A 23,707-nucleotide genomic window follows, 5' to 3' on the forward strand; every position below is an offset into this window, starting at 1 on the left:
ATGAACTTTGTTAAGGAAGTATTTTCACTAAATAAAAAAGTATATTGCAGTATACTGTCTTAGTCTATTTATGTTGCTATAAAGAAATACCTGAGGCCGGGTTATTTATAAAGAAATGAGGTTGGTTTGGCTCATGGTTCTGTAGGCTGTAAAAGAAGCATGGAACCAGCATCTGCTTCTGGTGAGGGCCTTGGGAAACCTCTACTCATTGCGGAAGGTGAAGGGAAGCTGGTGTATGTGGAGGTCACATGGTAAGAGAGCAGAAGCAAGAGAGAGAGGGGATGGAGTACCAGGCTCTTTTTAACAATCAGTTCTTGTGGGAACTAAGAGTGAGAAGTTATTCACTCCTAAGAAAACGGCACCAAGCCCTTCATCAGGGATCCACCCTCATGATCCAAGCACCCCCCACCAGGCCCCACCTCCAATATTGGGAATCAAATTTGAACATGAGACTTGGGGGGGACACATATCTAAACTATATCACATGCCTTCAAAGAGTACTGAATTAACATAAAAATATGAAACCAGTTATGTAATATGGGAAGAGATTTAGAATTGTAATTATTTTTTAAATTTATTTACAAACAACTTTGATTCCTGGGACAGAGGACAGGTCTTCTTATTTCAACAAAAAATAAATCAAATATGACATTCCATTAGCACATAAGGCAAAAATGAGACTTCCATAATCTTGAACACAAGGTACTTGTTTCTAGTTGAGATTTCCTACCCAGAATAGCACTACTTCATTAAGTGATTCATTCCACTACCTCTATGCTGTGAAAGCCTTTCCCCTGCCCCCCCACTTTTTTTTGAGACAGGGTCTCACTCTGTCACTCAGGACGTAGTGCAGTGGCATGACTACAGCTTACTGCAGACTTGATCTCCCAGGCTTAAGTGATCCTCCCAGCTCAGCCTCCCAAGTATCAGGGACCACAGACTTGCACCACCACACCTGGCTAATTTTTAAATTTTTGGTAGTGATGGGGTCTCGCTATATTGCCCAGGCTAGTCTCCAACCCCTGGGCTCAAACAGTCCTCCTGCCTCGGCCTCCCAAAGTGCTAGAATTACAATAAGGAATGAGTGAGGAAAAAATGAGAAAATAAGAAAAAATGTAAAAAGTTAGAACATGTTATCTATTATTTTTTAACCTAGATTATTTATTTTTTCCCTCCTTCCATTTAATATGTGTATTTATTAGTATTTGATAGTTAAGGATTATCTAGTGGATTTTAATTTTCATATCATTATACATTGCCAAGTGCTGTGGCAGATGATCTTAGATGCATATTGTTATGTTGTAGGATATGCTTTCTTGGCTATTAAGTGAACAAGGGCATCTGTGATGTTTTCGATATTTATTTTCAAAATTGTAATGACCCATAGAAAAATCCCCACTGCTCTGCTCATCCCCCACCTCCTTATGGTTTAAACATGTTGAGAACCACAGTTCTGTCCTCTGAGAGAGAGATGGAGATATTTACAGGGATAGACGGGATCAGGAGCTGAAAAGAATGGTAAAGGCTAGTGCTTACCAGCGAGATTGTGTTATATATTATTTAAACAGGGCAGGTAAATGTTTCTGATCCTGGAAGTGGGAGTAGTACTGAACTTAGAGTCTCTTTCTTGAGGCATTTTCAATCTGAAGGATTCTGAAGAATATAGAATGAAAACTGAAGAGGCTGTTTTGAGGTAAAGACTGGAGGAAGTGGTACAGGAAGACCAAGAAATCAGGCAGGCCTTACCCAGAAGGTTTATAAAAGGTTTGGAAGAGGCACAGAGATGGAACTAGGTAGATAAAGTAGGACTTATATAACAAGATTGCAGAATTTTACGTGGCTCTGTGCTTTTGAGTAACTCAATTTTTATTTAATCTTAGAATATCTCAGAGAGATGCAATATTTACAAATGGAAAACAACCTCTTTTGGAACTTAAGATCTGGGAAAGAACAAAGCAGGCACAATAATTTGGGGAGAAAGATTCATGGGACCTGCCTTCATGTGCAGGTGTATTGAGGTCTGTCCACTGGCCAGGGTTGTCTCCTTTGGTTGCTGGTTCTGGAATTGTTAGTCTCTTGCCTTGAGCTGGGATCTGGCCCATCTAGAAGTTTCCCATCAGGAATACGTGGCTGTAGGTGGCCCCGGGCTGAAGCTGTAGGTAAATGATGAGTGGTGAGAAAGAACAGGCTGCCTTCTTCTTGCCCTGTAGGTGAACAGTAGCACACCCTCCATCCCTAACCATTGTTTAAACCAAAAAATTCAGCAGTGTACTTGCATAGAAAGGCTCTCAGAATCAAGGTTTGACACTTTTATTCTTGGAAGGCTTAGAATCATGGACTTACCAAAAATAGGTAACTTGGATTTGGAACCCACTGAGTCCTGGAACCAGGTAATGCTGGTTTCTTGGGATTGGCTTGACCCTGTCAGAGACAGAGCGGAGCAAACAGCCTGCTCAAAGATTGGAAAAGTCCATTTCCCTGCCAGTCAGCTTTTACATACTCTCTTTCTCCCCAGCCAGCCCTCCCTAAAAACTACCCACCATGTTGAAAGAACACTCCTCTTAAAACTTCTGTCCCCTCCCAAAAAATCTAGGAAACCCTTAAAACAACAGTTTTTCCTCCTTTTGGGTTTGGATGAAATTCCTCTCTTTGAGCAGGTGTTAGACATTCTTAAGCAGCGCTACAGCGCTAGGATGGGGCTTCCCATGTACAAATGAATACTAAATAAATATTACTCGAGGAGAGTAAATGAGCTGGGAAGCAAACTGACTTTTTCAGTCACTGGCATCACTGGAAGCATTTATTAAGTGTTTTTTTTTGTTTGTTTGTTTTTTGTTTTTGTTTTTGAGACAGAGTCTTGCTCTGTCGCCCAGGCTGGAGTGCAGTGGCGCGATCTCGGCTCACCGCAACCTCCGCCCCCCGGGTTCACGTCATTCTCCTGCCTCAGCCTCCCAAGTAGCTGGGACTACAGGCACCAACCACCACACCTGGTTAATTTTTTTTTGTATTTTTAGTAGAGACAGGGTTTCGTCACGTTAGCTAGGATGGTCTCGATCTCCTGACCTCGTGATCCGCCCACCTCAGCCTCCCAAAGTGCTGGGATTACAGGCGTGAGCCACCTTGCCTGGCCAAGTTCTTTACCTTCCTGGGGTAGTGAGCCAGGGACGGTACAGACTACATTAGCAGATATGACTTCTGCCCTTGGAGACTGAGGGCACCATTTGTGAGCTCATTTTTGTGTGAAATGTACCTCGGTTGTCATTCTCAACTGACACACAAGTAAACAGTGGTCGGGGCAGGGAATAATGGTGACCAATAGAAGGCTAGCATTCAGGTAGACTGCACCTCAGGTGCCTCCTTTGTTCATTCCACATTCCTTTCCCATTGAGCTGCTGGAAGTACGTTAAAAATACTGTCTCTGTGTTTGTGTGTGTGTGTGTGTGTGTGTGTGTGTGTGTGTGTGTGTGTAGGTATATATACATTTAAATAAATTAATTTCCCCCCACTATATAGCTCTCTGGAATATTATGATCTGGATTGGAAACATCAGCTTGGTCAAGGAATGATTTATCTTTCTTTGTTGGGCAGGAACCTGTTGGGAGGCCCAATAATTTTCCTGCAATCTAAAGTATCTTTAAAACATGGCAGGTCCTGGACAGGGTTGGAAACTGGAAGGAGAGATTGCAGTCCCTACTCTGGCCCTTTCCTTTTCCATGTGCCTGCAAACTTCCTGCTGCTTTTAGCTCCCTCGCTTTACACATGGCCTGGGACCCTCCCTGCCAGCATTTTTTTTTTTTCTTTTTTTGGAGTCATGGTCTTACTCTGTCATCCAGGCTGGAGTGCAGTGGTGCAGTCATGGCTCACTGCAGCCTCAAGCTCCTGGGTTCAGGTGATCCTTCCGCCTCAGCTTCCTGAGTAGCTGGTACCACAGGTGCATGCCACTGTGCCCACTAATATTTTTTTTAATTTTTTTGTAGAGATGGGGGTCTTACTATGTTGCTCAGGCTGGTCTCAAACTCCTGGCCTCAAACTGTCCTCCCACCTTGGCCTCTCAAAGTGCTGGAATTTATAAGCATGAGCTACCGTGCCTGGCCCTATCAGCATTTTAAAAGAGATTTTTTTATTTTGAAATAATTTTAGATTTACAGAAAAGTTGCAAAAATAGTATGGAGAGTTCTTCTAGACCCTTCACCCAGCTTCCCTTAATGTTAACCTGTTACTTAACCTGTTATCAGTTTGATGTGTGATTTCTACTGAGTGCATTTTTTGAACCTCATCTGTCCTAGGGATCTTACTGTAGTCAGGATTCAGCATTGACATGGTTCCTTTCCCTTGCCTTCAAGGAGCTAGCAATCTAGCAGTGGGTTTTAGTGACTTAATGTTTTATCTTCTCACTTTTACATTTAGAAATGTTTTTCTGGTAACAGCAGTAAGGAATCTAAAGGTAACAGTTTCTAGTGATCAAATTTCAGCTACATTTGAATCTGGATGAAGGAGACATTTTTGAATTGAGAGTCTTTGCTGGGACTCTTGAAATGGCTGTCTATTTATTGATTTTTCTATTCATGTAGCATTTATTGACTGTCCCATATGTGACAGATACCATACTAATCCCTAGAGATACTAAGCTGAATTTCAAGATGTAGCTTTTGCCTTTAAAGACTTTATGATCTTTTGGGGAAGTATACAATTGAAAAACAATATGGAAATGCTGTGGTAGAGGTACTTACAGGCTGCTCTGGAAAACATGGAAGGAGACCCTGAATCCCAGCCTGATATGACAAATCCCCATTAGGCTGCTCCAACTAGACAGAGAGCTCTTTGGAGACTGTGAAATAATATGTGTTATTCAATCTAAAATTGTAATTAAGATGGCCTAGGTAAATTCAGGGGACTATCAGTCCTTCGGTATTTTACAAATGGGTAATGTATTATTCCTCCATGGGGTAGAGTTAAAATATTCATTAAATGCACCAATATGGTGACTTTGGTTGTCTTCCCAGCCCTTTTTCTGTGCATATTTTTACCTTTATAAAATTTAAATGTGGTTATTTTATAGATACTGTTTTATATCCTGCCATATATATATTCATGCACTGCATAAAGATGCCTTGGTCAGTGATAGACGGAATGTAGAACTGTGGTCCCCTAAGATTATAATGGACCTGAAAAATTCCTGCCTTCTAGTGATGTTCTGATGATTCTGACCATGTGCAAGCCTAGGCTAATGTGTGTGTTTGTGTCTTAGCTTTTAACAAAAAAGTTTTAAAATTAAAATAAATAAAAATCATTAAAAATCCAAAAAAGCTTATAGAATAAGGATATAAATAAATAAAATATTTTTGTACAACTGTACAATCTGTGTTTTAGGCAAAATGTTAATACAGAGAGTCAAAAAGTTAAAAAAATTAAAAAGTTTATACAGTAAAAAAGTTATAGTAAGCTAAGGTTAATTTATTATTGAAGAAAGAAAATATTTTAAGAATAAATTTAGTGTAGCCTAGGTGTACAGTATTTATAAAGTCTACAGCAGTGTACAGTCATGTCCTAGGCCTTCACATTCACTCATCACTCACTGACACACCCAGAGCAACTTTCAGTCCTGCAAGCTCCATTCATGGTAAGTGCCCTAAGCAGGTGTATGATTTTTTATTTTTCATACTGTGTTTGTACCTTTTCTATGTTTAGATAGATTTAGATACACAAATATTTGCCATTATGTTACAGTTGCCTGTGATATTCATTACTACCATGCTGTACAGGTTTGTAGCCTAGGAGCAATAGCCTATACCACATAGTCTAGGTGTGTAGTATACTGTACTATGTAGGTTTATGAAAGTATACTCTATGATACTTTCACAATGACAAAATCGTTTAATGATGCATTTCTCAGAATGTATCCCATTGTTAAGCAACATATGACTATATGTTTTCATATACTCTTTACATTTCAGCAGATATTCTTCTCATACTATGTTTGTCAATATTTTATCATGAAAAATTTCTTTTTTTTTTGAGACAGAGTCTTGCTCTGTCACCCAGGCTGGAGTGCAGTGGCGCGATCTCGGCTCACTGCAAGCTCCGCCTCCTGGGTTCACGCCATTCTCCTGCCTCAGCCTCTCTGAGTAGCTGGGACTACAGGCGCCCGCCACCACGCCCAGCTAATTTTTTTTTTTTTTTGTATTTTTAGTAGAGACGGGGTTTCACCGTGGTCTCGATCTCCTGACCTCATGATCCGCCCGCCTCAGCCTCCCAAAGTGCTGGGATTACAAGCATGAGCCACCGTGCCCGGCCGAAAAATTTCAAACATAGAGCAAAATTGAAGGAATTTTATAGTAAAGAAAGACCTAACCCATCATCCAAATTCTACCATTAACATTGTTCTATACTTGCTTTATCACGTAACTATCCATCTCCCTCCCTCCCTTCCCTCCTTCCCTCCTTCCCTCCCTTCCCTCCCTCCCTCCCTCCCTCCCTCCCTCCTTCCTTCCTTCCTTCCTTCCTTCCTTCCTTCCTTCCTTCCTTCCTTCCTTCCTTCCTTCCTTCCTTCCTTCTCTCTTCTCCCCTCCCCTCCCCTCCCCTTTCTTTCGTTTGAATGCAGTGGTGCAATCATGGCTCACTGCCACCTTGAACTCCTGAGCTCAAGTGATCCTCATACCTTAGCCTCCTGAATACCTGGGAATACAGGCATGTGCCACCATGCCCAGCTAATTTTTTAAAACTTTTTTTATTATGACAAAAAATTGTTAATCTGCAAAACATCGATATGTTGTCCAGGCTGGTCTTGAGGTCTCAAACTCCTGGCCTCCAGTTCTCCCACTTTATCCTCCCAAAGGCTTGAGCCACTGCACCTAGCTGCGTCTTAATTTTTTGATACCTTTCAGAGTAAATTGCAAATATCCTTTAAGTGCTTCAGCATATCTATCATTAACATGAACTCAATATTTATTTAGTTTTTCTTTGGATACAAAATTTGTACTCAAATGAAATGCATACATCTTAATTATATATTTGCTGAGTTTTAATAAACACATACACTTGCATAACCCAAAGTCTGTCATAATATAGATTATATAACATCATCATCATCACTCTGGAAGGTTCCCTTCTGACCCTTCCCAGTCAATCCCTACCTCCCACCCTTCCAAAGACAACCAGTATTCTAATTTTTTCCACCATAGGTTAGTTTTGCTTGTTCTATGATTTGATGTAATTGAAATCATACAATACGTACTTCTTTATGTGGTGGTTCTTTCACTCATAATGTTTTTGAGATTGATTCAGGTTGTTGTGTTTTAGTAGCTTGTTTTTTTATTGCTGAGTAGTATTTCATTGTATGAATAAAAGTTTCCTTATTTAATTGATAGACATCTGGGGGTATTTTCGTCTTTTAGCTATTAAGAAAAAAGCTGCTATGAACATTCTTCTACAAGTCTTTTTGTGGATATATGTGTGTGTGTGTATATAGTAAGTATATATGTGAACATATGTATTATACACATCCACATTCATATATGTGTGTTTATATTTCTATATCTGTTTTTTTTGGGTAAATACCCAGGAGTGGAATGGCTTGATCATGTTTACCTTTGTAAGAAACTGACAGGCCTGTTTTCAAAGTGGTTGTTTTATTTTACATTCCCACTCATAATGTATGAGAATTCTGTTGCTCCATATCCTGGGGTTGTCAGTTTTTAAACTTTGGTCATTCTGGTTGGTGGGTAGCAGTATAATGATATTGAGTCTATTTCAAGCACTTAGTGGCCATTCATATATCTTCTTTTTTGAAGTGTCTAGTTAAATCTTTTTTCTATTTATTAAACTGGGTTGAACTATTAGAGTTCTAAATTCAGATACCAGTTCTTTGTCAGATGTATGTTTTGCGGATCTTTATTCCCATTTTGTGACTTGCCTATTCTCTTTGCTAACCATGTCTTTAATGAGCAGTTTTTAATTTTGCTAAAGTAATCTTTACTATTTTTCTTATATTATTGCTTTCTGTGGCCTGTTGCCACATGTCAAGATGATATTCTCCTGTGTTTTCTTCTAAAAGCATTATGGTTTTAGCTTTTATGTTATCTATATTATATCTCAAGTCAGTTTTTTTGAGTGATGTTAGCCAGAAGTCAAGGTTAATATCACTCTATATGGATATCTAGTTATTCCAGCTCCATTTGTTGAGAAGATTTTTCTTCCCTTGTTGTATTGTGTTGGTGCCTTTATTGAAAATCCTGATTGTATATGTGGGAGTCTGTTTCTGTGACTCTTTCTGTTCTGTTGATCTACTTTGATTATTTTGGTCTTGTGCCATTTTTAGTAGTGGTATATTCTATGAATGTTCCATAAATCATATGGAATCACTTTGCCATTGTTGGACATTTTTAAGTTTATAATTTTTTATTAAAAACTGTACTGTGATGTATATTACTTCTGTTGTTTAATCTTGAGTGCAAATGGTAGAAATAATTTATAAACAAAATTCAAGACAAATATGTACAAGTATAACATTACTTTTAGCTTTACATAATATATTCTAATTTTTAGTTCAGTGACAAATGAGAGTACCTACTATTAACAAGAAGGTAGAGTGAGTACTGTGACCAGCAGCCATGAAGTCCTCGCCAGCTGGCAGAAGAAAATTCACTTTGCTTCTAAATGTCATTCATGGATTGTTACTGTTATACTGGCAACTAAAATTATTAGAGTAGAGAAGTATAAAGAACAGAAACTTCAAAAAGACTTTCTTAGAACTTAGTGTTCTCCATGGGTTCCGTAATATATTGTAAACATGTATTTGCATGCATGTCGCATGACTGAAAATGGGAGTCAGATATTTGACCAGTTGTTTAAAGGTACTCACTCAATTACGGAAACAGAACAGTGGTCATAACTCATGTCCTATGTATTGTCAGATGTGAGAGGTTATCTGTCTTGAGCTTTTTTATATGGTAATCAGAAAGACATTTAGTTGTGTAAATGATCCCTGAGGTGCATGTTTTTATTTTATGTGTGTATAAATAAAATTATACCACCGCATGAAGTGTTTGTAAATGATTAGCTTCTTTATGTGACAATTTATCCATTTAGAGGAGCAATTTGTGGTATATAGGCCATCCTAGATTTTATTTTAATTGTTTGTGATTCTTTTCTTGGGGAAGGTGGATTTTAAGGGAAGAACAGTCATTTTGGATGAATATTTAATAATTTTTTTCATATTCTTGTCCATATGAACAGTGAAATAATTGTATATCATAACCTTTTAAGAGGTTTTCTTGCATTTACCATAATAACAATTAATATCTGTGATGGAAGGACTACTGTACTGGAAAACTACACTTTTCATAAATTATTTAGTCGTCTCTGCGGTCTAATCAGGGTCTGATAGCTGTAGCTTGTAGGAAGCTAGATCTTGGTAAAGCACAAAGACCAAGGACTATACCTAGAACAGTATCATAGGAACCTTGTATAAGAATGGGTTATTCAGACTGTTATATCTGCCTTCTAATTTGTCGGTAAATCAGAGGCTTCCTTTCTGGGTATGTCAGTTTGTATGTACATATGTATGTATGTATGTATGTATTTTTTCAAGACAGGATCTTGCTCTGTCACACAGACTGGAGTGCAGTGGCATGATCACAGCTCACTGCTGCCTTGGCCTCCCAGGTTCAAGTGATCCTCCCACCTCAGCCTCCCAAGGAGCTGGGACCACACACATGTGCCACCATGCCTGGCTAATTTTTAAATTTTTTTGTGGAAATGGGGTCTCCCCATGTTGCCCAGTCTGGTCTCAAACTCCTAGGCTCAAGGGACCCTCCCACTTTGACCTCCCAAGTGCTGGGATTACAGGTGTGAGCTACCATGCCTGGCTGATGTTGGTTATTTTTAGCGAAATAAAAACTCTTATCTGTCTGAAACTTTCACTATCACACTATGATCTATTATAAATCAATAAGAATCTTTAGGTGGACTGTCCCCTTTTTCTCTCTTTCCTCCATGAAAGAACACAATGAAGTGAGTAAAAAAGCCGTTTATTTGCCCTTCCTTCTAGCCCCAGTGCTGATTCCAGCCTTCAGTGCTGATCCAGTTTCTGGATCACCATGGATACAGGGTATGGGGGCCACTCTAACCGACTTTAATCCCTACCTGGATTCAGCTCATGAAATAGAATTGTTTGTTTTAGTTGTATTGGCTTTAAAGTTTTGTGTAGTGAATTGCCAGAGTCCTGGACTGAACTCAATCTCTGGTTAATTCTTGATGAAATGATTTCTCCTTTCTCACAAAACCAAATGGACATCCTCAGTTGTTCTGTGTTCAGGAATCTCCCTGTGGAAAGTCGGTGGAGGTTTAACCAGGTTGGGAGAGAGGACAGTCACTGCTGGCTGCTGCCTACTGTGAATTCTCTTCAGTATCCAATTTTTCACTTCCCTGCCTATTCTTCTAAGGAGAAATAACCCAGAAGTGGAACAGAAGAAAAACAAAACCCAAAACCATCAAACAAGCTTAAGACAAATTTTGTCCTTTGGCTTTCCAGTCTTCTCATCTAATCATATTATTTTCAGCAACTTTTGATAACATGTTAGTTGTATAAAATCAATTTGTGTGTCTTTTTTCTTTCATTCTTTCTTCCTTTTTTCACAATAAGAGCTTGGGAGAGTGAATGCTAATGCAGTTCTAAAGTGGAAGCTTAAAACTAAGAACAGTTTGTTCTCCTTCCATCCCTTTACGCAGTGATCTTTAACATCACTGTTAAGGAGAGTGTGTTTGGTTTTGTGATCAATTTAGCTGTCAGGGGTTTGTGATTTTCTGAGAGCTGACTCTTGCTGCTAATGAACATGATCATTTATACACTGTCACTGTAGTATAGGCATGTTAAATAATTGATCAGGCCCTGGCAGGTAGAGAATGGCAAATGCAGTCCCTTTGTTGCTATGGTAATATGTTTGGTTAGGGGGGCTGTTTGTCATTTGGACCACATGGATCTGGCACATGTGACATAATTGCCTGTGGTTGAGGCGGTTGCAGGAGAAAATCAACTTAAGAAGAGGTGGCATTTTGAAGTAAATTAATATATATTTCAGGGGTTTTTTTGGGCTTAACATTGTGGAGTAACTTATTCTTTATTAAAAGGCTCATTCTCAGCTAATGGTAAGCATAGAGAATGAGTCAAGTGACAGATTTGTTTACTTGCTGACACAGTGGGATTTGTTCATTTATTGTATAAAATGGTTATTGTGTGAAGTTTACATTCCTCCCTCTATTATCCCGTGGAGGGCTCCCCTTAAGTGAAATTGATGCCGTGTTTATTAGGGATCCTGAAGGGAAAGGACAACATACTCTCTTTTGTTCTCTGTTTTTTTTTTTTTTTTTTTTTAGCAATCATAAGTTTTTAAAGGTAGGGGCTATGTTTTTGTATTCTTTCAACAAATATTTATTTGTTGCCAGGTGCTCTTAGGGGTTGGGAGCACAGTGTGAGCAAAGCAGATACGGTCCTTGCCCTCAGAGGTTAGATTGTGGTGGATTATGTCCATTTGTCTTTGGGTTTCTCCTTTAGCCCTATCCTTAGCCTTATCAAGAACCTTCTCAATATGTGTTTGGTAAGTGTTAGAACAGTTTCTTCCTTTCCAGTCCAGTCTCTTAATATATGTTTCTTCCAATGATTTATTAATACTATTTGCGAACCACCAACACAAAAGTAAATGAAAGCTTAATTGACATAAGCGCAGCCCTTCCATTGATCCATGTTCTTCTTATCCTTCATAGTTTAGCCAAGTTCTACCTCTGCTGTGATGCCATCCAAGCCAACAGCAATGTCTTTCTGGCTATTTTTTTACCGAGTTGATGTGACATATTTTGTTCTGTTTATTAAAAATGTTATTACTGGCCAGGCACGGTGGCTCACGCCTGTAATCCCAGCGCCTTGGGAGGCCAACACAGGCGAATCACGAGGTCAGGAGATCGAGACCATCCTGGCTAACACAGTGAAACCCCATTTTCTTCTAAAAATACAAAAAATTAGCTGGGCGTGGTGGCACGCGCCTGTAATCCCAGCTACTTGGGAGGCTGAGGCAGGAGAATCACTTGAACCCGGGAGGCAGAGGTTGCAGTGAGCCAAGATCGTGCCACTGCTCTCCAGCCTGGGTGACAGAGTGAGACTCTGTCTCAAAAAAAAAAAAAAAAGTTATTAATCTTTCATGTGTCCTTGCCATCCTTCTTAGATGATTTGGGGCAGGAAAAAAGCTGAAATCCAGTGGTCAAACGTCGGCATCTTCATTTTATAGAGAAGTCAGGCCTGTAGAAATTAAATGATGACAGGTGAATAAAGAATCAGGACTGGTATCCAAGTGTCTAGACTCCAAGATTCCTCATCTTTACTCTTCGTGGGCCATTTCTGAGAGGAGGCACCAGCAGCTGCTGTGCTCTCAACTTAAAGTGGGAGTCTTGTAGCCACGGGTGGTGAACGAGAGCTGATGCTAGGACTGAACTAGGCATAATGGGTTACAACAGTGGTTAGATAATGCAGAACTAAAGGATGCAGCACTTTATCAGGAGTTTTAATTTGACATATGAAGCAGTTGGAAACCATTGTAGGCTTCTGAGAAGAAGCTAAACATGAGCAAATTAACACTTGAGGGAAGATGCAAGAGACACTTGCTGAGTATCAGTATGGTTGGGGGCAGGGAAGACAGCAGGAAATGCCTTTGGAAAGGAAGTGTTGCGTGTTCGACATGTAGAAACTTGAGGCTCTTTGGTTTTGAACTAAGATACTATAATAAATACATGACAGAAATAGGAACCAAATTCTCAAATGATGCATGAGCTCCATCTCTTTTGATGAAAGGGCTTTCTGGCTCTGAATTTTGATGATTATCGTATTTTATTTTCACTTGCAGAAAGATCATTCTAGCATTGCTTACCTCTCATCCCATACTTATGTGACTCTAGCCCTGATTAAAATAGATTGAAATTAAGAGAAATCTTCTAAATTAAACAAAAGGGGAAATTTACTGAAAGAATTCTGATAGTTTATGGAACTCAGGCTCAGCTGGGCCTAAGGAAGGAGTTACATCAGGAATTAGAATGCCAGCTCAGCACCCTATTCTGTTTTCTTTCTTTCTCTCACTAAACTGGCTTTCACTCCACATGGCTAAACCAGGCTGCACTATAGCTTCTGAGTTTATGCCTCAGTTATTGAAGCAACTTGAGAAACACATTTAGCATTTTCCAATTGTATTTTCAATTCCTGAGAGGAAAAATCGGATTGGCTCAGCGCATTTTTTGCCCAGCAAAGGTGGGAGGTAGAGCAGCCAGGCTCATCTAATGCCAAAATGCCAGTGCCAGATCTTATCCTTGAACTGGAAGTATTGGGGGACAGAGAAGGGGATCCTGGCAGATGCTCCCAACAAATTGAAAATCCCCACTTCAGGTTACCCAGATTTCTAAAGAGGTGTTTGCCATTTGTTGAATAACTGTTTTGAAATTTCATTGTGGCATAATGAGGAATTACATTTATTCTTTCATTTAATCAATTTAATCATGTTAAAAACAATTTAGATCTGTAGTGTTTTCCTGAAGCTAATGTTTTGCTGCTCACCTCTGTACTTCTTAACTGCTGGAAAATTGACTTTATTATTGTTATTATTTTTATTGGTAACACAGGGGCTGAGAAGTTAAAGGTCTGCAATGCTTCAGTATAATGCTCTGATAATTAAAAGGTGAATTTCTGTGCATGAAGAAATTCTGTGAATCATAAACCATAGTTCTTTTGATTGTGTTTATACTCTTTCCAGAGAGGTTCAGAAATGAATAACCTTGAGATATTCAGACCTCACAAGGTTTACTAGCTTCAAAGATTCTGATTTTATTTATAGGCTACAAAAAACCACTCAATGAAGTTGGTTGTGATTCACTGCTTATCACCTTGGGCTATTGCCACTCAATGCCAGGAAGATATTGAATTTTGTACAGTGAGAGAGTAGAATAAAAACCGTGTAGCTCCAAACAGAAGCCCAAGCGTTATCGCAGGTATTTCTCATAGTTTATTGAATGGACCCAGGCCAGTGGCTTCAGATCTGTTTTTTTCTGTTCCTCCCCACCTCTGTGAGTAGTGAATACTTTGTCAATACAGCAGCTGCTTGGTTTTTTTGGTGACTGAAGGAAGAGCTAATAGGAACAATAATTTTCATGGCCAGTTGAGTAGTGGTCTGACGAAAAATAAATCTGGGTAAATTATGCCTTGGCCTGTTAAGAGTACCCCTGTTTCGGCCGGGCGCGGTGGCTCACGCTTGTAATCCCAGCACTTTGGGAGGCCGAGGCGGGCAGATCATGAGGTCAGGAGATCGAGACCACGGTGAAACCCCGTCTCTACTAAAAATACAAAAAATTAGCCGGGCGTGGTGGCGGGCGCCTGTAGTCCCAGCTACTCGGAGAGGCTGAGGCCGGAGAATGGCATGAACCCAGGAGGCAGAGCTTGCAGTGAGCCGAGATTGCGCCACTGCACTCCAGCCTGGGTGACAGAGCAAGACTCCCTCTCAAAAAAAAAAAAAAAAAAAAAAAAAAGAGTACCCCTGTTTCACTCCCAGCTTTGATTTATGCAGTAGTGCTCCTCTACTGCCTCTTTAAAATCTATGGTAAACAAATTTTCTGTTATATGCAAATTTGAGAAAGGCGCTGAAGTAGATAGCTATGAAATGTACATCAAGGGTATCTGCTGAAACCCATTGTCCATTCTGTCGAAATATAGAACTCATATATTTAAACCAGAAAACACGAAGGGAACAAATTTTGGTTGGAAGCTAGGTAATAAAATAAATGATACATGGAAAGGGACCCCAAAGGTGCTCCAGAAAAGCTGGCATAGGATTGGAGGCCAGGCTAGGAGGAGGTGAGCATTGGGTAAGGCTTCATGTAATGGCTCCTGCAGGATTGATACCACTTGTTATTTTGACTGTCATTTTTTAAATTATGTATTTGGATAGGGGAGCAGAGGGAAACTTTGCTTTTAGGTTTTTTCACTGTTATTGTTTGGTTTTTGTTTGGAGGGTGTTGAATAGTCTTTGTTTTTTCATTCCTTAATGAAACCTTATCTCGAGGAGAAAACCAGCAACGTTTGGCTTTGTTTCAGTCTTAAGAAGTGTTAGAGAAGTATTTCCCTCCGCTTAGCTGAGGCTACAAATTGTGGCAAAAGTATGAGAGCTTCTGGACTTTATTTGGTGTTTCACTTCATAGAACTTCTTAAAGTTATCCTATACTTATTGTAACTGGAGTGTTCTACCCTCCACCTGCCCTCTGGTTGCTTCCTCTGGTAGCCTGTCTCTGTGAGAGGCATCTTGAGCCCTTCTCAGTTAGATGGGTCATGTCATTTCTCCCTCCCAATCTGTTCAGTGAAGTCCAACAAAGCAGCTTGGTGAATGGCTTTCTGCCTCCTCATGGCCTCTTTCACAGGTGGGTGTAGGCTTCCCACCTGCTTTATCTCTGGTTGCAGAGAATAGAGATGCCCTCCTGTGACCTCAGATAGTGGGAAGCTTACTGTTAGATCCTAGGAAAAAGGAATAGCCAGGCTTCAGGAAGGGCAAGGGCTGAGGAGAGCTAGTCACCTAAGAGGCTGGAATCAAAAGGCTGAGGGATTGTGGACTGTCGTTCTGGGAGTCCGCCGTTATTGTAGCCTGCCACTCTCTGAGTTGCCCTTGTGTCTCAGGATTTACCTGCTTCACTGCCTGCTGCCATCTAGCTTTACCTCCTAGTTCAAATTCCCAGGATAATTTGAAAGGCTGAGCTAATTCATGATTATCTCTGACATTAGAGCACATCATAGGTTAAAGGCCAGCCTAGGGATTGGTTGCTTCTAAATCAGGTTCCCATCCCTCATTCTGTCAGGTTCCATTCCCTCTGACCAGCAGGTTGATGGTGTGTGTATGTTTTGGTACAGAAAATCATTGTCTAAGGCTGCCCCCGAGCAGTGGTTGTCAACATAACCAGTACCCTTTGTGGGGGCTGTGGGCAGGGAATGCATCACAGCTGGAGTGAAGGGTACACTCATGTCCATAAGATTACAGGAGGATGGAGGTTATCCCCATTTTGAAACTGAGGAAATTGGAGCCAAAAGAGGTTAAGTACTTTGCGTAAAGTTACAGACTTAGTAGGTAGCAGAACTGTGATTTGAAGCCAGATTTATTTGAAGCCAGATTGACTTTATAGGCCATGACATGTTTTTCAATTTTGGGTTTTTCAAAGATGAGGTGGGGCCATATTGAAACTTCACGAACAGTACTGGCCCTTTCTTATTCTTGGAGAGACTGTAAGATTTCAGAACTGTTTTCCCTAGTGTCACACAACCAGAGTAGCTTCCCATGTTTTCATCTTTAGGAAAATGCCTTCTAAGAAAGATTCTGAGTTTGCATTTATTGAAAATAAGTCGTTAGAACTCAATGCTCTGGAGTCAATACTGTCCTCACTATAGTACAACTAAATTCGAGATTGGAGTAGGGGTGGTTCTTCAGTTGAGAAGTCTCCCCATGAGTTGGAGAACACTAGAACCGAGCATTCCTGAAGTAGATCCTGTGAGTCCTGCTCGTTTCCCCTTCACAGGTTCTGTACACAGGTTCTTTTCCTCCTTCAGGGTTTTATGGCTACCCTCTAGCACATGGAGGCCTGAGACCAGGGCAGTAGGTGGGCACCTGGCACATGGTAGGCATACGATACATATTGGTTGGGTAACTGGATGAAAATGGGTACCCATGTGGCTCCACTGCCTCTCCTCAGTTAGGTACCTTCCTGATGAATCACTCTTTCCTTGTGCTACAGATTTACCATTTCTCTTTGTTCAAATTTTAGCAGTCTTGGAAGAGAAGGCAAATTTTCTGTAACCTGTTTAGGGAATCTTTGGAATTCTGTTTGGGCTTCTCTAGTGGTTCAACATTCAACTTCTGTGGTTTTGACCATTTTTAATCTTGTAAATGAACTCTGGGAAAACGTTTGCAGTTGTCAACTCCTTCTCCTTCCTGCCTCCTCCCTTCTTTTGACATTGCCTCTTTGGTGGCGTTGTAGTGACAAACAAACAGTATAGATTTTGGAGCAGCCAAACAGACCTGAATTTAATTCTCTGCTCTGAAACATTCTGGCTGGGTGACCTTTGGCAAGTTACTCAGTCTCTCTGAGCTTGGGGCATGTACAAAAACACTTAGCATATTGCATGGCATATGGTAACGTCTCAAGAAAAGTTACATAATGCTAATATTATTATAATAATCAGGATAATTGCCACATTTCTTTCTCAGGGCTGTCAACGCTTCTTATTCCCAAAGGGGGGAGCTGTTAACTTTTGTCTGCAGCAACACAGTAATTACTGCAACACAGTAAGTAATGCAGCCTTAATGCATGGTCTTTTTGTTTATATTCTGTTGTCACCTTAGGGTTTGAAGCATTTCAAGTGTTTTAAAGCAAATTTTGTATGAAGATAATTATTATGCTTCTAATGTATTTGGGAGCTGAGGTATTTTAATTAATGATGTGCCAGCAACCCTTTCAAATAGGGTGAAGTGTGATTTTTAAGGCCTTCATCTGCTTGGTCATAATTAGGGACATTTGGAACACTCAGGCATAATATCTGCTGATTTGCACACTGTCATTAAGCAATCAGGACTGAGTGACCCAGTGACTACACTTTCATTGGATCAGGTTCCAATTGTTGAGGCGGAGGGGCCTTCTGTGCTTTCTCCTCCTCTCCCCTGCCCAATTTTTCCTGTAACGTGTACTCACATTATGTGTTCATCTAAAACAACACTACTGTGCATATTTTTTGAAGGCCTTGATTTTTGTAGAATCCCTGTACTGCATTTTCTTTTTTCTTTTTCTTTTTTTTGCCTTATGAACCAGTCTGGCCGAATCTCTGTTAGAAAGTAAAATCTTCATATGAGACAGATTGTTATGGGAGTGTTAAAGGTGATTAATATTGGAAATGAAAAAGATGAAGTTCATTCCATGAGGGAGGGAGAAGAAGAGTTCTTTGAGAACTGAAAGAGACTGTTGATTTCATATCTAAGCTCTGTAAAGAGAGGAACCATGTTTGACTTGTTCACTGTTGTCTTCCTTGTACCTAGCACTGGTCCTGGTACAGAGTAGAATTTATTGAATAAATTGATGTGCAATGCATGCCACTTACGTAAATTACATTGGTATCTATAAGGACAGAGCCTAGGTCAGAATCTGGATCTCCAGGGCCCAAAAAGAACTATATGAAGAAGAGAATGAGGTAAAGAAGGCAAGAATTTAAAAAATCAACATAAATATATAAGGAATGTAAAAGAAAGTTACAAAATAAAAAAGGTAAGTTTTGCTCAGTAGCATTTTATATGGAAGAAATGTAGAGTATGTGGATAAGTGGCATCGCATATTTCAGTGCTGCTATTTGATTATTTTTTTAAAAGCAGAAGTTGAGTAGCTACATGACAACTCTGCTATTGTTTGGTCTATATCGTTTTTTTAGTTTTGTCATTACTAAACTGGGATGATTTTCAAGCTCAGAGTCTTCATTATTTTTTCCCCTTTCCAACTTAGGTTTATAAAGTTGCTGTGTTGAATTTCATAAATCTTTTTCTTGCTAGTAACACTGATTATGTAATTTCTAGTCTATTTTCATTTGTCAGATCCTTTGTACATTAAGTGGGTCAAAAGCTAGTATCTCAAGTATCTTCATTCAACAGGATTTTGAGTTTTAAGCCAGTCCTCCAAACACATACTCTGTTGTGCAGTTTTCATGGACAAGGTACTCTTTCTTTTTTTTTTTTTTGAGACGGAGTCTTGCTCTGTCATCCAGGCTGGAGTGCAGTGGCACAATCTCGGCTCACTGCAAGCTCCACCTCCCGGGTTCACGCCATTCTCCTGCCTCAGCCTCTCCGAGTAGCTGGGACTACAGGCGCCTGCCACCACGCCTGGCTAATTTTTTGTATTTTTAGTAGAGACGGGGTTTCACCGTGGTCTCGATCTCCTGACCTCGTGATCCGCCCGCCTCGGCCTCCCTAAGTGCTAGGATTACAAGCGTGAGCCACTGCGCCCGGCCTACTCTTTCTTTTTCTACCCTCATGGCCACTCTCATTACAGACATCCAGAGGTGCCACAAGAGCCTCCTGGAGGAAGATTAGTATATGCTCCTTTAGTACTAGGGCACTTTCAGGCAACACAGTGAGTGCCATCCTTATGTCCTAAAGCTAGGTAAGGATTCTAACTCCTGAATCAGATCGAAGAGGAACCTGGTGGGGGGTGTTTTCTGGGATGGCGGTGGAGCCAGGGAGAGGACAGACATTTCCTGAGGAATAGGAGAACACAGATAATAGGAGAACAGATAATAGGAGAAGACATACCGAGACTGGGAAGAAAAAGAGGTTTAATTGGACTTAGAGTTCCATATGGCTGGGGAGGCCTTAGAATCATGGCGGGAGGTGAAAGGGACTTCTTACATGGCAGCAGCAGGAGAAAATGAAGAAGCAAAAGCAGAAACCCCTGATAAACCCACCAGATCTTGTGAGACTTATTCACTGTCACGAGAATAGCATGGGAAAGCCTGGCCCCCATGATTCAATTACCTCCCCCTGGGTCCCTCCCACAACACGTGGGAATTCTGGGAGATACAATTCAAGTTGAAGTTTGGGGGCACAGCCAAACCATATCAACCTTGTTGATGTTTTTGCAGGTGAGTGCAACACTTGACTGTCAGATAATAATTGTAGCCCTTTAGTTGTGGAGAGAGATCTGTATTAGCTACCCACTCTAGGGCTGGAGCATGTATATAAGGGAGTCAGTTTAAGGAGTGTTTTTGGTGGTACATAGGATTTATTTCCCTAGCCTGGTTGACGTGGCAAGACCCTATCTTTACAAAAATTTTAAAAAATTAGCTGAGCATGGTGGTACATGCCTGTGGTCCCAGCTACTGGGCTGGTGGTTGGGGTTGGGGGGCACCTAGGCGGGAGGATTGCTTGAGTCCAAGAGGTTGAGGCTGCAGTGAGTTGTGATTGTGCCACTACACTCTAGCCTAGGAAACAGATCGAGGCCCTGTCTCAAAATAAACAAACAAACAAACAAAAAAGGATATATTTCCTTTGGCTCATTATAACACATAATTGTGACTTCCGATTTTGTAGGCATCTAGAAAAATTAGTTTTGAAAATTTGTAGAGTATGCCTATAGATCTGTTTACCAATCCATCTGTAATTATTTATTGATCACATAACATGTGACCAAGCCTATCCAGCCCCTGTTCAGATAGAATAGTAAAATTTGGTCTATGGTTTTTTAACTGTCATTCTGTTTGTGATTTAGGTTATTAGGGAAAGTGCATTTACCCTGAAATCAAGACAGATAGCCTCCGGGAGTTCTGAGTGGAAATTCATCTGTTTCCTCTGTCATTTTAGAGAAGGTGCTGCACTTGTACTTTCAGCAGTGGATTATGCACAATCAACGGTGATGAATATATGAGCATTTTTAATTAGTCTTCTTGCCCTGTGTCTAATGCAATCAGAAACCCTGTATCAGAGTAGAGATTTGTAATCAATCATTCATCATCTTCTGAGGCAGATATAAACCCATTTGCTTTTAGCCTGCAACTTAAAATATCTGCTTTAGAGAATTATTATTAACCAGGCAGATACCTGTAAATGAAGTATATTTTGAGCATGTAGACTTAAATCTCAAATTGCAGATTGCTCTGATTAAGTGTAATTGTGAGAATTAAGGTGTCTCTAGCTTTCAGTCTGTCCATAGAGAACCTACCAAAAGACAAAATAGTGTTAGATAAAGAGTATCAGACTGGCGTTAAGGAAACCTGAATTCGAGGCCCACCTTTGCAAACTCCAGTTTTCTCATCTGTAAAATGAAAAGAGGATTGAAATAGCTGCTATTTAAGTTCTCACTATGTTATGTTAAAGTATGTTACTTATAATAGAAACACTAATAGTAAACAACATCTGGGAACCATTTAATATGTCCATGGAGGCACATGGAGCTTCTATTGTGTCACCTTTCCCCATATTGCTCCTATGAGGTAGTTACTATAAAAAGGCTACCTCTGTCCTTAGCTTGGGAGTTCTTGTTGGGGAGGCTGATCTCTGTAAGCTAAAGATTTAGAGATGTCAGATATGAATCCACAATGATTATCTAAATAAAGATCATTGAATTAAACATAGAGTTCTACAGGGATGATTTTTTGTTTATCTTAGTGGGTCTGTCAAAATTCTGCAATTAAAGTAAAATTGACAAATTATATTTTCAAATTTAACTGACAACCAAGTAATTATAGTGTGTTTATCTGCTGTTAAAATAATTTTTCCTCCAAAAGTGAAATTCTAGAGAATCCAAGAACAAGTTAATCCTCAGTGTTGATTAGCAGCATTAGTGAGCATGGAGAAAATGGATCACTAGTTATTGGAGTATAAAGCAGTACAATTTTTGAGGAGCCTGTTAACATCAAAAGCCTTCAGATATTCATACTCTTTGAGCTGATGTTTCCACTTCTGGGATTCTAATTGAAGGGCAAAATCATGGGTATGTTCAAATGCTTAGTTAAAAGAATGTTCCTAGGCTGGGCATCGTGGCTCACACCTGTAATTCCAGCACTTGGGAGGCTGAGGCAGGAGGATCTCTTGAGCCCAGGAGTTCAAGACCAGCCTGGGCAGCATGAGACTGTCTCTACAAAAAGTAAAAAAATCAGCCAGGTGTGGTGGTGCACACCTGTAGTCCCAGCTATGTGGAAGGCTGAGATGGAGAGGATTGCTTGAGCCCCGGAAGTCAAGGCTGCAGTGAGCTGTGATTGTGCCACTGCACTCCAGCCTGGGCAACAGAGCAAGACCCTGTCTCAAAGGAAAAAAAAAAAGAAGTTCCTTGCACAGTGTTTATGACACTGAAAACCTAAAAGCACACTAAATATCCAGCCATGAGCAGATTGATTAAATAAACCTATTTAATGCCAAATATGTCATAAAATGGCACTCTCTGGGGACCAGCCTTTTTTCCTCCAATAATTAAAATAATTAATCTAGTTATACTTATTAATTGTAGGAATTTAGAATATACAGATAAACAAAACTAAACACACACAATCCCACTTTCCAGAAGGAACCATTATTGACATTTCCAGTTATGTCCTTCTGGAATTTACACTATATGTACATATCTGTGTGTATATCTATGTGCATATGTGTATGTATGTCCATATTTATATGTGTATTTGTAACTACACACATAGAAATATGTGTTTAGTCCTTTCTCACCTGTTTACTTACTAACAATCATTCAGACTGTACAGTTTAATGAAACATTGGGATCATACCTTATTTGGCATTTGTTAAAGTTCCCAGTGCAGGAATAGTGCCTGGCCTGTAGAAGGAATTGAATAAATATTTGTGGAACAACTGAACGTATCTTGACCATCATTCCAGGTTCACTGTTTAATTCCAAAAGATTATTTTCTTGACTAGGTAGAACTTCATAGTGTGTATGTACCACATTTAGTTGTTTCTAGTCTTTAAGTATAAGCCATTGCTGAAGTAAATGCTTTTGTCCCTTAATTTTCAACACATTACAATTTGTTCATTACAGTTAATACTCTAAAAATGGAATTGTTAGATAAAAGGTTATGTGTGTTTCTCACTTTTGGTAGCATTGCCAAATGCCTTCTGGAAAGAGTGGGCCATTTTATATTCCCGGAGAAAGAATGCACTGTCTGAGTTCACACTTGAGAACATGAACTTTTTTTTCCCCCAATAAAAATGTTTATTGAGATAATTGTAGATTCACATGCTGTTGTAATAATTATACAGAGAGATCCTTCCTACACTTTGCCCAGTTTCCCTCAATGGTAACATTTTACAAAACTATGGCATAATATCATAACCAGGCTATTGACATTGATACAGTTCACACATCTTCCTTAGTTTTACTTGTGCTCTTTGTGTGTGCCCGCATTACATTCTATAAAGTTTGCCATCGGTGTAGGTTTGTGTATCTACCACCAAAGTCAACATACTGAATAGTTCCAACACTGTGTGGATCCCTTCTATTGCCCTCTTATAATCACACCACTTCCCTCCTGCCCTCCCTGCCCCCATCTTCTCGTACATCATCCCTAGCAACCATGAATCTATCCTCCATTTCTAAAATTTTATGGTTAAAAAATGTTATATAGGTGGAATCATACAGCATGAAACTATTTGAGATTGGCTTTTTTCGCTCAGCATAATTCCCTGGAGAGTCATTCAAGCTGTTGTTGGTGTCAGTAGTTCATTACTTTTTATTGCTGAGTGGTATTTCATGGTATGGGTATACAACAGTTTGTTTAACCATTTACCTATTAAAGGATATCTGAGCTGATTCTGGTTTTTGGCTCTTAGAAATAAAACTACTATGAACATTTGTGTGGGGGTTTTTGTGTTAACATAAGTTTTCCTTTCTCTGGGATTAATGCCCAGCAGGTCAGTTGCTGGATTGAACAGTAGTTACATGTTTGCTTTTTTATTTTTATTTGTTGTTTTTTGACACTGTCTTACTCTGTTGCCCAGGCTGGAGTACAGTGGCATGAACACGGCTCACTGCAGCTTTGACTTCCCAGTCTCAAGCGATCTTCCCACTTCAGCTTCCTGAATAGCTGGGACTACAGGTGGTCACCACTAACCCAGCTAATTATTTTTATTTTTTTCTGGTAGAGACAAAGTTTCACCGTTTT

General features: G+C 39.9%; 1 protein-coding gene across 5 annotated transcripts in view; it reads left to right on the forward strand.

Moving 5' to 3' along the window:
• The window catches only part of FHIP1A (FHF complex subunit HOOK interacting protein 1A), a 275,632-nt gene that overhangs the window by 109,476 nt on the left and 142,449 nt on the right, over window positions 1-23,707 (forward strand). For 3 of the 5 annotated variants that reach the window (XM_032148264.2, XM_058436820.1, XM_058436821.1), the window contains exon 3: window positions 17,274-17,351. The exons of the other annotated variants lie outside the window; for them this stretch is intronic. The gene's annotated coding sequence lies outside the window, so the exon portion shown is untranslated. The remainder of the gene's footprint in view (window positions 1-17,273; window positions 17,352-23,707) is intronic. 5 annotated transcript variants of the gene reach the window in all.

Source organism: Hylobates moloch, unplaced genomic scaffold (assembly GCF_009828535.3).
Source record: "Hylobates moloch isolate HMO894 unplaced genomic scaffold, HMol_V3 SCAFFOLD_3, whole genome shotgun sequence".
NCBI classification, from domain to species: Eukaryota; Metazoa; Chordata; class Mammalia; order Primates; family Hylobatidae; genus Hylobates; species Hylobates moloch.